Source organism: Equus przewalskii, chromosome 17 (assembly GCF_037783145.1).
Source record: "Equus przewalskii isolate Varuska chromosome 17, EquPr2, whole genome shotgun sequence".
NCBI classification, from domain to species: domain Eukaryota; kingdom Metazoa; phylum Chordata; class Mammalia; order Perissodactyla; family Equidae; genus Equus; species Equus przewalskii.
This window is the reverse complement of record NC_091847.1, coordinates 37147632-37160260: the sequence shown is the minus strand read 5'-3', so window position 1 is coordinate 37160260 and position 12629 is coordinate 37147632. Positions and strand designations below refer to the sequence as shown.

The 12629-nt window shown below is 40.4% G+C and overlaps 1 long non-coding RNA gene and 2 other non-coding genes across 3 annotated transcripts; 1 reads left to right on the top strand and 2 right to left on the bottom strand.

The window, feature by feature from the left end:
• Positions 1–1597: 1597 nt before the first annotated feature.
• Positions 1598–12374, bottom strand: LOC139076795 (uncharacterized). Its single transcript, XR_011528758.1, has 2 exons — positions 12135–12374; positions 1598–2954 (listed from the first exon to the last, which is right to left on the bottom strand). It is a non-coding gene; the product is annotated as an uncharacterized lncRNA (long non-coding RNA).
• On the top strand, positions 11631–11701 carry TRNAG-GCC (transfer RNA glycine (anticodon GCC)). Its single transcript has one exon. It is a non-coding gene; the product is annotated as a tRNA-Gly (tRNA).
• Positions 12000–12071, bottom strand: TRNAA-CGC (transfer RNA alanine (anticodon CGC)). Its single transcript has one exon. It is a non-coding gene; the product is annotated as a tRNA-Ala (tRNA).
• Positions 12375–12629: the final 255 nt, after the last annotated feature.

The window sequence follows — 12629 nt, the reverse complement described above, 5'->3', positions numbered from 1 at the left end:
TCTGTATTTTTATCTCCCTCTCCAAAGTGAGAAACTTAGTACCACAAAACATCTTTATATTACTCATTTGTGCTATCCTACAATATACATAAAATAGTTTCAGAATCAATACATCAATACCACTATTAATGGCACATCTACCGTGTAAAGTTCAAGATTTCTTTGTAATTTTTTCCCAAGAATATGTTACTAAGTATGTATAGTCAAAGTACTGTGTTCAATGTTACTTGAGTTAATTCTTTCATATATGTGCGGTTATGTTTTATACACAGCTAGGCTCCTTGGTTTCACTTGCATTCAAATTTTAGGGTTTGCTTTCTCCATCATTTTTTATTAAATATTATTATTTAAATATGTTTAAATGGTTTAAAATACAAAGCTATATAAAAATGTGTACTCCAAGGATGTCTTACTTTCATTTGTCTTATTCTTACACATTTCCCATAGGTTTCTCCCATATATATTTCCTTTTGGGAAAAAAAGGTAAATGCATGTGTGTGTGTGTGCGCGTACATGTGTATGTGTGAGTGTGTGTGTGTGTGTGTATGCACAGCAGATGAGGAATGTGGAAACTTGGGTTACAGTTATAAAGGAACACAGTACATTTAAGGGCAAATGAGAAAATTCAAACAGCTAGGATGATTAATAAACGAAGCATTTGACAAAGCAAATATATAGACTCTGCAATGACATTTACATGATCAAAAGTGAAAATAAAAATATTTTATTCCCTCTCTAAAATTTTGTGCTCTCCTTATTTAGTGTTATGCCTATCTCTGCCACCCTTCATGACCATGAATTATACTTAAAGCTTCTAACCCTTAAAATAATCATGGAAATAGAATTATAAATATTTAGATTAGGGATTATTCTAAAAACTTGTCCAAAGCAAAAAGCTATTTTAAAAAAAGTAATCATCAATCATTTTATCATCTGTGAGCCTTCCTAAAGAAGCTAAACTATAATTTATTTAGGGAATTAGTATGTTCTTAAATTATTTAAATATTTTTGCTAAGCTTCTTTAAATTAAATCTCTGGTCACTAGGATGTTACTTTTGGAGCAGAGTTTATTTGTGGAGTTCAATCCTCTCTCCTTACTATTCATGTTGAATAGTTTCTCGAATTTCTGGTATCAGATTACTATTTGGTGTAGCTTTGTTTTGCTTTTATTTTTTTTTCAGGAAGATTAGCCCTGAGCTAACTACTGCCAATCCTCCTCTTTTTTGCCGAGGAAGACTGGCCCTGAGCTAACATCCGTGCCCATCTTCCTCTACTTTATACATGAGATGCCTACCACAGCATGGCTTTTGCCAAGCAGTGCCATGTCCGCACCCAGGATCCAGACCAGTGAACCCCGGGCTGCCAAGAAGTGGAATGTGCGAACTTAACCACTGTGCCACCGGGCTGGCCCCTTTGTGTTGCTTTAATTGCAGGAACTTATTAAGGCAAAAAATTCATGTTAAGAATGAAGTTAATGTTGATGTCCACTCAGACAGGGGAAACAAAAGAAAAAATAAACAAGTGGGACTTTATCATACTAAAGAGCTTCTGCAAGGCAAAAGAAACCAAGATCAAAATGAAAAAACAACCCAACAACTGGGAGAAAATATTTGCTAATCATAAATCCAATAAAGGGTTAATCTCCACTATACATAAACAACTAACACAATTGAACTACAAAAGAATAAACAACCCAATCAAAAAGTGGGCAGAGGATATGAACAGACATTTTTCCAAAGAAGATATACAAATGGCTATAGGCACATGAAAAGATCACTAATCATCAGGGGATGCAAATCAAAACTACACTTAGATATCACCGTACACCCATTTAGAATGGCTATAATCATCAAGACAAAAAATAATAAATGTTGGAGAGGTTGTGAAGAAAAGAGAACCCTCATCCACTGCTGGTGAGAATGCAAACTGGTGCAGCCACTTTGGAAAACAGTATGGAGATTTCTCAAAAAATTAAAAACAGAATTACCATATGACCCAGCTATCCCACTACTGGGTATTTATCCAAAGAACTTGAAATCACTAATACAAAGAGACTTATGTACCCCTATGTTCATTGCAGCATTATTCACAATAGCCAAGATGTGGCAGCAACCCAAGTGCCCAGCGGGTAAAGAAGATGTGGTGTGTGTATATATATACAATGGAATACTACTCAGCCATAAGAAAAGACATAATTGTCCCATTCACAGCCACATGGATGGACCTTGAGGGCATCATGTCAAGCAAAATAAGCCAGATAGAGAAAGACAAACACCGTATGATTTCACTCACATGTGGGATATAAACAACCTTCAGACAAAGAGAACAATTTAGTGGTTACCAGAGGAAAGGAGGGGGAAGGTGGGCACAAGGAGTGCAGGGGCACACTTATATGGTGTTTGACAAATATTAATGTATTGCTGAAATTTCACAATGTTATAAACTATTTAGACCACAATAAAAAATTTTTTTGAAAAAAGACTGAAATTAATGTTATTAATAAACAAACATAATGGGTTCTCCCAAGTCAAAAATTTAAGACTGCTGAGTTATTTATTCTATCTGCTGAGTTTCTACTTCTTGACTACCTGGTATTTTAGTCTGTAGGACTGCGACTACCACAAACTGTGTGGCTTAAACAACAGCTATTTGTTGTATCACAGCTCTGGGGTTAGAAGTCCAAGATCAGGGTGTTGGCAGCCTGGTTCTCTTGACAGCTGTGAGGGAGCCTTTGTTCCACGCCTCTCTCCTAGCTCCTGGTGGTTTGCTGGCAGTTTTTGGCGTTCCTTGGTTTGTAGAAGCATCAGTCCAATCTCTGCCTTCATCTTCACATGGCGTTCTCCCAGTGTGTGTGTGTGTGTGTTTCTGTGTCCAAATCTCCCCATTTTATAAACACACAGTCCTATTGGATTAGGGCCCACCCGATGACTTCATCTTAATCATCTCTGAAGACCCTGTTTCAAAAAGAAAAGTCACGTTCACAGGTGCTAGGGGTTAGGACTACAACACATGAATTTTGGGGGACACAAGTCAACCCATAACACCTCACAAATAAATTAGACCAAAAGTCACAGGGTTTCTATTACAATTTTGGGCTAATTTTGCAATGTTTGTGTATGGTATGAGGAGTGCTATCATTCCAGGGTATGAGAAGGAAAGACCGAGAGAGAGAGGGAAGGTGAGAGAGAGAAAGAGATTGTTTTTAAATATTTCCAAACTTCAGTTGGAGTTTTCCTCCTAAAAAAAATATTGATTATTATTAATATATATAGATGAGTATTGATAGGTAGCTTTGCATATGCAATTCCCAATATCAATCAGAATATCTGAATACTGACATTGTATCCATATTGTGTTAGGGACTGCTGAAAAGCGATCACCCAAACAGAACAATTACATAAAGGTTTATCTGACCATATGTACAATGTATTAGGGAGATATGAGTAACAGTAAAAAATACAAATATCTCAGAGCTAAATTTTGACAGGGACTAGAAATATTGCAGGAGTCCAGAAAAGGAAAATACAAATGAGTTTTGTTAATAAACAAATACTCTGAAAAATCAGTAAGAAAACAAGCAACAGTCTAGTAAACAGGGTCCATCAATGAGGAATTGATTAGATTATGTGATGTCTCCACCACAGTGGACTCTGTCCTTATTACAGCGAGGGCAGATCTGCCTGCGCTGACGTGGATATACACAGAGAGAGGCTAGACAAGAAGTCATTAAAGGCTAAAAACTTTAAGAACTGAGTCCAGGAAATGCAGAAGGATGCTTGAATGGGGAAGAAATTTAGTTTTGATTCTGTACTCTGTGCCGTTTGCATTTTTATAATGCGGATGCTTTACTTTTGACTTTTCATCACTTTTTGAGTTGGGGAGCTCATTTGTCTAGGGTTGAATTGATCATACGTCTCTGTTCAAGACACATTATTATCATTAGGTCACACCTCTTGGTTGCTTTGTTCTTAAATTTATTCACTTTTATCCCCATATCCTATTCCATTTCCTTTGCCTCCCCATAAGCCATAATTATACTGTGCTTAACATACATCTTTCTGTTTATATGTGACCTTATAAAACATATATTATTTTGAGTGCATAATTTTAAACTTAGGTAAATTATATTGTCATATCTCATTTTCTACCTTACATTATTCACCAGGTACCATTTTTTGAGACCATCCTTATTGCTCTGTGATACATCTAACCCACTCTTTCTACATGCTGTGTACAAGTCATGGTGTGCATCATTGCCACTCACCTGCCCACACTCCCAGAGGACACTTGGGTTGCTTCCACAAATAATACTGCAATGAACATTGTGGTACAAGTCCTTCCACTGACCTACATAGGAACTTATTTGCAGTAAACACCCAAGTGAAAATACTACTTTATGGTTGACATGTAAACCTAATTTGCCCAGGTAGTGCCAGTTGCTGTCCCAAATGGCTGCACCCATCCACATGCCTACCAGGGTCACATGTCCCTGTGTGCCTGCCCACACTCAGCATTCTGCAGCTTTATAATATTGTCTAGTCTAGTAGTTATAAACAATATCTCCTTTTTGAACTTGAATTTCTTTGATAACTTTAAAAAAATGTAATGAGAAAATTTCTTCTCTGTTCAAACCCACTGCTCTGTCGTCTCTTACCCTTTCACTCTGCTATGACGTCTCTGAGAGTCCAACTGTGTTTTCACTTAGTGAAATGCATGTTTTCTCTACAACCTCAAACTCATCATCTTTCAAAGCAATATAAAAAGTTCACAGATTATTAGTGCTGAGGAGAATCTTGGTGATCTAGAACAATATCCTCATTTTGCACCTAGGGAAAATAAGGCCTAGAGAAAAGAAATGACTCATCTAGTGGTAACTAGATTTGAGGGCAGAACCAGAACTCATAAGCAGAAATGGGCAGGGTGGAAAGGGCAGAACTTTGGAGTCAGACAGGAAAAGGAAAACACACAATGGTCGAAATAACTGAATAAGGCTTCCCAGGTGGAGATAAAGCTGAAAACTACCCTTTGAAAGATGCACAGAGAAGAAGGGGAAATGTTCCGGATGGAGAAAGCAACCTGGACAAAGCCATCATCATGAGGGATGCGTATGCTGTGTTTTGTGCATGACAGAGAGCAGCAAGAATGTAGACTGCAAAAGGTAAACGGGCCCAGGATTTGGGGAGTCTAAAGAATGTAGCTAGGACAGGCTACATCATTTTTACGGTCCAGTGCCAGATGAAAACGCAGGGCTCCTTGTTCAAAAATTAACAATTACAACATGGTCACAGCAGAGCATTAAACCAAATGTGAGGCTCTGTACAACTGCACAGGTTGCACATCCGTGAAGCTCACCCAGAATCTAGCAGGGTTTTGAAAATGTGGTTGGAACTAGGATCCCCTGAGGTTTGTGAGCAAAGGAATACTATAACTAGAACAAGGTTTAAAAAAATAAAGACCTCTCCAGAGAGTATTTCCACAATACGTATCAAAATTTAAAATGCACTCACCAACTTGCTTAGCAGTTGGACTTCTAGGAAGTTACCCTGCAGATATTTTCATACAGGAGCAAAATGGCATTTGTTCCAGGATAGTCACTGCATTGTTGTTCCTACCAGCAAAGGTCAGAAACAGCCTAAATATTCTCTGCTAAGGAACTGGTTCAGGTGATTATGGTAACTTCACGCAATGGACACTCTCATCACCTTCATGCATCTTAGTATTACAGCTAGGTTCTTCATTTCCATGCCTTGAGTCTAAATCCTTAGGAAACTTAGGGCACTATCTGTGATTACGAGATGGAATAAATAATGTTTTAATTCCTAGCCGGTAAAGGACAGTTAAAAAATCAACATAAGACCATTAAAAAGAACGCAGTAGCTCTCATATACTTACAAAAACATTTTCTGAGATCTATTTTTCTGAAAAAGAAGAAAGAAATGACAATGAGCACAGCAGTGTGTGTACGGTATGTACCCTTTGAGCATAAACATAAAATGCAATATTTGTATCTACACAGAATATCTGCAGAGGGAAACACAAAAAACTGATAATGGTGGTTGCCTCTAGGAAGGGAAACCCAGGAACTGGGATAGGTGGGATGAAGTCATACTTTTTAACATGTACTCTCATATCTTTCGAATTTTGTGTATATGCATGGGTTACTTATAAAAATATATATATTTTAAAAGACCAAATGACTTGGGAGGAAGACAAGAGTGCCCTTGGGAAGGGAAGATGAAGCCATTTCTGCCATTAAGTGGTGGGAGGCCATGAGCTACAGCTCAAGAGTATCTGAATAAATGTCGCACCCATACATGGACATCAAGAGAAGAATAAAGAATTCACATTTCCTCCACCCTGAAGACTCTGTAGGGATCTGAAATTAATTCAATTTTTGAACAAGCAATAAAGGAATAATAGAGTTCTCGAAACTTAAGGAAATAAGAAAAGGAGGGAGGAAAGAGGGGAGGGAAGTAGTAAGAGAGGGAGGGAGAAAATTCAACTGGTAGCACCATGCAGGGTGGCAAAGGAAACCAGGGCTTTCCCGATCACTCAGGGAGTGAGCTGATTAGGGTCTGCACTAGGTGGACGCGATGGGCATGAGGAGGAAAAGCAAGATTCAATGCCATTTTAAAAGGGGAAAATCAGACTTGTTGACTAATTGGACATGCTGGAGGACTAGGAATGAGCATATCATGAACGGCATGATTTTGCAGTGACAGCTTTCCAGGAAAAATCGCTGCATTCTCAACATCTGCATGCATCTGAGAGTTACACCTGGATTCTTCATTTCCATGCTTTGATTTTAATCCTTAAGAAAGTAGGCCTTGGGGTACTACTTGTGATTCTAAAATGGAATAAGTAATGACTTAATTCCCAGCCAGTAAAGGGCAATCCAAATGACTGGCTCCACCATTTCCCCAGGGCTAGTTTGTAACCTGGGACAGAAATAAGCTGTGTGTATTAAATCAATACAATCACTCACAAGTTAAAAAAAAAAAAAAGTCATCGCTTTGGTGGCTATGTATTATATGAACTATTTCTGTTTCTTAATGGTTTGCTTTCCTCAGACCATATAAGCCTGGTCACATTTCCATGATGAGCCAAAACCACTGAGGGACTAGGTGCCTTGGGCAAGTGTTTGAAGGCGCTTTCATGCAAATTGCAAGCCCCTGCCTGCCCCATGGGGCTGTCTCAATGAAGAGGTATCCCAAGGGAGATGACTGTGTAACATTTCAGGGTACTGGCTGCTTTATTCCTCTCTCCCAACCTCAGTGGGGGCTGCTCATCAGAGTATGGGAGCACAGCAGACCAGGGAAAGTGTCAGTGTGTGCCACCTTGAAGGCACCATTGACCATCTTGTGATCTTCCCATGCTTGACCACACCAATATTGAAATCACTGCCTGCCACGGCATCTCTGATGTAAAACAGGATTAATACAGAGTATATCTATGAAACGCAATACATAATACATGTGTTTGTCATGATGTGTTGCCCAGAAATAGCAAAAGGGCGGATTCTGCCTGCCTGAGTATGCTGTCTCTCCACAGACTCCATGACACCCCAGTCCCCTGCTACTCTCCCTTTGGCTCCCCTACTCCTGCCACTCCCTAAAATAGACTTTCCCAAGGCTCTGCTCTCAGCTCTCTTCTCTCTCTGGGATTTCCTCCACTTCTACATTCTTACCTTTCACTTCTGTGCAGTTGACTCCCGACTCCACTTTCTAGCCTTGGTTTCTCCCGATCTAGATGTCAGCTGCCCAGTAGGCATCTCCCCCTACTTACCTCAAATAGAATTGCCAAAAGTGAACATTTTGCTCCGCACTTTTCCTTCCAGTCCTTTCTCCTCCTAACTTCCTGACATTATACCACTATTCTCCCAGTTATTTAAGCTAGATTCCTAGATTCATTTTCCTTCCTCCTTCTGTCTTGCCATGAACCTCATGCTAGAGCCTTCACTCTAGTTCAGGACCTCATTGCCTCTCCGCTCCCATTATAACCACCTCCTGGGTGACCTTCCCTACTTTTGGTTTCTCTTACTTTGACTTCTCTGACACACCATTGCCAGATCTTCCCTTCAAATGCTCTGATCCTTCCCCCGCTCAAAAAATCTTCAGCAGCTTCTCAGGCTACAGAGTTAACATAATTCCGGCGAACTAGGGAGGTGTCCTTCAAACTTTTCTCTTTGTAATTCTACCACTGATGAATTTCTTTAAACTTTTGTATTTTCAGCCTATATCACATTCTGGGTAAGGAGTTCTCTAAATTTACTGTTTTGGGTAAAATAGTTTCTCAGTCTGTGTTGTTCAGGTGTGAGCAATATAAATACTACTCAAAGTAACCAAAAAGAAAATAACTTACTGTTGAATGACAATTTACTGACTCACATAAAGACAAAACATAGAATTTGTTCTAGTCAGGCATGGCTGTTTCTAGGAGCTCAATATCATACTAGAGACATGTTTGTCTCTTTCTCCTTTGGACAAGCAAGATGGCACCAGCAACCCCAGCTATGCGTTTAACCTGTTTGCCCACCCAAGCTGAAAGATAGCTTTTACTTATAGCTCTGTCAAGAAAGTTCTGGTCAGGACTCTGATTGTCCCTGGTATGGTCACATATCCATGTTATTAACACAGTGGTCAGGGAAAATATTTGGCTAGACTTGTTTCACATACCTACCCTTGCAACAGAGAAACAGAGACAAAGGGGCGAGTTAGCCTCACCCAAATATCAAGGTATGGATTCTCCACAAAACAGAAGACTTGCCCCAGCCTTGTATCAAAGTGTGTGAACTGCTGGACACACACACTCACACTGCATGCTTTTGGATGCATGTAACAAAATGCCTAACTCAATGGGACTTAATAAAAATTTTTAATGTCTTACTAACCAACAGTCTGCATGAAGACAATCCCGGCATGGTGCAGTGTCTCTTTCTTTCTTTCTGCTCAGTCATCCTCAGTCTCCCTTCAAATCACCAGATGGCTGAGGCAGCTCCAACATTATACCTCATATAGCAGTGTTACAGGCAGGAAAGAAAGGGCAAAAGAGATCTTCCATACCATCTTTCCCAGAAGCCCCTGGCTGACTATACTTCCCTCTCATTGGCAGGAACTGTCAAAATGCCCATCCCAGATCAATCCCTGAAAAGGAAAATGGAATAAGTAACTTAGTGTACCACATTTGTCCCCAGAGCTAGGGAGACTCATCTCGACTTTTAGTAAGAAAGAAAGTAAAATGGCCTTTGGTAGGCCATAATAATGTCTGCCATTGGACTGTAACTCTTATTTGATTTCTTCCACCTGTTTTACATTTCTGGCGGCATTTCTCATGCTGAGGGGTTTTTTAGATTTTTTTTTATTTTGAATCATAACATTTTGTAGTTCAAAGTAACTTAGGTCATTTAGTTCAGGGCTTTTCAAAGTTTTTTATTTCAGACTTGTAACCCATCAAACAAATGCAAATAAATAGGAGAGTTTAAAAATGAGCCAGGGAAAGTGAGAAGGCTGGGCAAAGAAGGTGAGGCGTCACTAGCCAACGGGCTTGGGGCCCTTCTGGAAAGCTAGAGCCCTTCAGAATGCCCCTCATCCACTGCTGGTGGGAATGCAAACTGGTACAGGCCCTATGGAAAACAGTATGGAGATTCCTCAAAAAATTGACTAGAACTACCATTTGATCCAGCTATTCCACTCTTGGGTATTTATCCAAAGAACACAAAACTGCTAAATCAAAAAGATATTTGCACCACTATGTTCATTGCAGTATTATTCACAATAGCCAAGACTTGAAAACAACCTAAGTACCCATCAATGGATGAATGGATAAAGAAGATGTGGTATATATATACACAACGGAATACTGCTCAGCCATAAAAAGATGAAATCTTGCCATTTGCGACAACATGGATGGAACTTTAGTGTATTATGCTAGGTGAAATAAGTCAGATGGAGAAAGCCAAATACTGTACAATCTCACTCATAAGTAGAAGATAAAAACAACAACAACGAACAAACACATAGATACAGAGATTAGGTTGGTGGTTACCCGAGGGGAAGGGGGAAAGAGGTGACAGGGCACATGTGTATGATGACGGATGGTAATTAGTCTTTAAGTAGTGAACACGATGCAGTCCACACGGAAATCTAAATATAATGATGTACACCTGAATTTATATAATGTTATAAACCAATGTGACCTCATAAACAAACAAACAAACAACAACAACAAAAACCCCATGTCTCTCCTCCAGTTCTCTCATTTTAAAGGACTGAAGTTTGGAAAGGTAAAATGATTTGACCTTGTTCTGCCCCAGGTTACCTAAGACTATAGTCAATGTTCCTGTTTGCAGATTATTTAGGATTATAGTCTAGAGTTCCTGTTTCCTCATCTCTTCATGTCTTTTATGTCTTTATAATTCTGTAATGTATTTTGTCCTCAAACTTTGTTCTACATCCACACAATAAAAAGTCCTTAAAAATAAATCTTAACACAGAATTCTTTACATTATTTCAGTAGCCGTTATGATTTTTCTCTGACTCCACTCTACGGTTCTTGATACACACTGTCCTGAGCTACATGCAGTATTTCTGGTGCAAGTACACAGAGATTTATTCTGTTGTAGGCAGAACAGGGTGGTGGCTAAGCATCCAAGGCCTTAAACATGGTACTACGTGCTTTCCAATCTTGCCTCTAGGAGCCTCAGTTACCTTATTTGTTAAGTTGGGGAAATTATAATACCCAACTCACTGAGTTGAAGTCCATGTGTAGCATACTTACATAGCCCAGCATATAGTAACTGCTATCTGTTTAACGTTACTTTTTCTCCAAAATCCTCCTTGGCCATCAAAGATCCTGCAGATTGTTGGGAATTTCCCTCCCAGAGGTAAAGGGCCAATGATGCCTAAATCCAGAGCCTTCTCTTATGTTTAGATTCATTTCCATAAGTGCATCTCCTTCACTTCACTTTCTCCTCATATATCTTTTTGTATGGTTTGCAATTTACTGTCCATGGAAACTAAGGGCCAATGACCAGACTCATACTATTAGAGTTGAAAGACACCTTTCAAAGGTGTCTCAAGATCAAGTCATTCGCTGTGAAGGAAGGGGCACGTTCCAGAATGTAGTTCACTTGGCTAGAATCACCAATGCCTCAAAGTTCTGTATTCAGATCACGCAGTTCCAACTAACCTTTATAATTTGGATCAAGGTCCCAGTTCCCCTTTGCTGCTCCCTCACCCCTACTCCCAATCCCTGACAAATGTTATCGTGTGTTTGTCTGAAGAGCTAAGATAATAAAAGAAAAAAGGAAAGGGTTGTTATAAATTATCTAAATGTCTGAAGACACAGCCGGGCAATTTCGTAATCCTGTACCGACATAAAATTTTCATTTGCCTCTGTCACCAAGGACAGCTTCAGAAGAAAGCATCTCTTCATGAAGTTCAACCGAAGTTAATAAGATTTTTTGGTAAATATTAACGTTTTCCCAATATTTTATGATAATTATTTAATTAAAAATTCCGCCGTTTTCTCTAATAGTGAATACATAAATACACAATTACTAACAGAAAAGAATTATTGCCCACATGGAACTATATCTTCTAGTAAGGTACGGGAAAAGCGCTTTCCCGTAAGCATTGGTGGTTCAGTGGTAGAATTCTCGCCTGCCACGCGGGAGGCCCGGGTTCGATTCCCGGCCAATGCAGCGCTCAGTTTTACTTTCCCTTTTAAAAACCTCCGTATCTCAGGTCCCCAAAACAAATTCAATAAAAACATCGAATCATTGGCTTTCTGCAAACGAAGAAGGAAGAATCAAAGCTAGTTTGCAGTTTCAATTTTATTTTCAGCAACCGAAACGGCTGTTTCCCTAAACTTCGCTGTTACATTCGGCCTCTCTTTTCTATTAGTTATGGGAGCCCAAGAGTGTGTGAGCAAAACGTATGTACGGGCAATAGAATATACAGTTTCTAGGATGTGGCTGAGAAAAAGCGACGGCGGCTGGATGGAGATGCCGGGGATTGAACCCGGGACCTCACACATGCGAAGCGCGCGCTCTACCACTGAGCTACATCCCCCAGCCAACGATCCTATTTCTGGTATAGGTATTCATTCAGTTTATTTAGCAAAAGTCAACTTACTATAGCAAAATTTCAAGAGTTTATCTTGGTTGATGTGTCTGGAGCATGTTTTTGCCCTTCCCACTCCCGTCTTAAGCTGCTTCCATGATACATCGGGACGCCGTGCAGCCGCATCGAGGAACAGCTCCCGAGCACTTCTGCCGGGTGCCTGGAGCTAGGGGAAGGAGGGATCGGGCGCCCAGCCCCTCCGGGAGGGCGGGACGTCGGCGCTCGGCCTGCCGGCGGGTGCCGAACTCCTCTGCATGTTTACCGCGCAGGCGCGGAGAGCGGGAACTCGCGGTGCGTCCAGCCGGCGGCTGAGCGGTGGAATCGAACCCCGCCTCCGACTCCGACCGAGGTCTTGGCCCGCGGGACGCGCCGGCCCAGGAGACCTGCTCCCGGAGCAGAGCGGTGGCGACCTTCTGTGCACGCCCGAAAACCTGATAGATTTAGCTGTACAACGCCCCCTCCCCATGAAATAAACCCACATCCTAGGAAAATGACGTGTTCACGCCA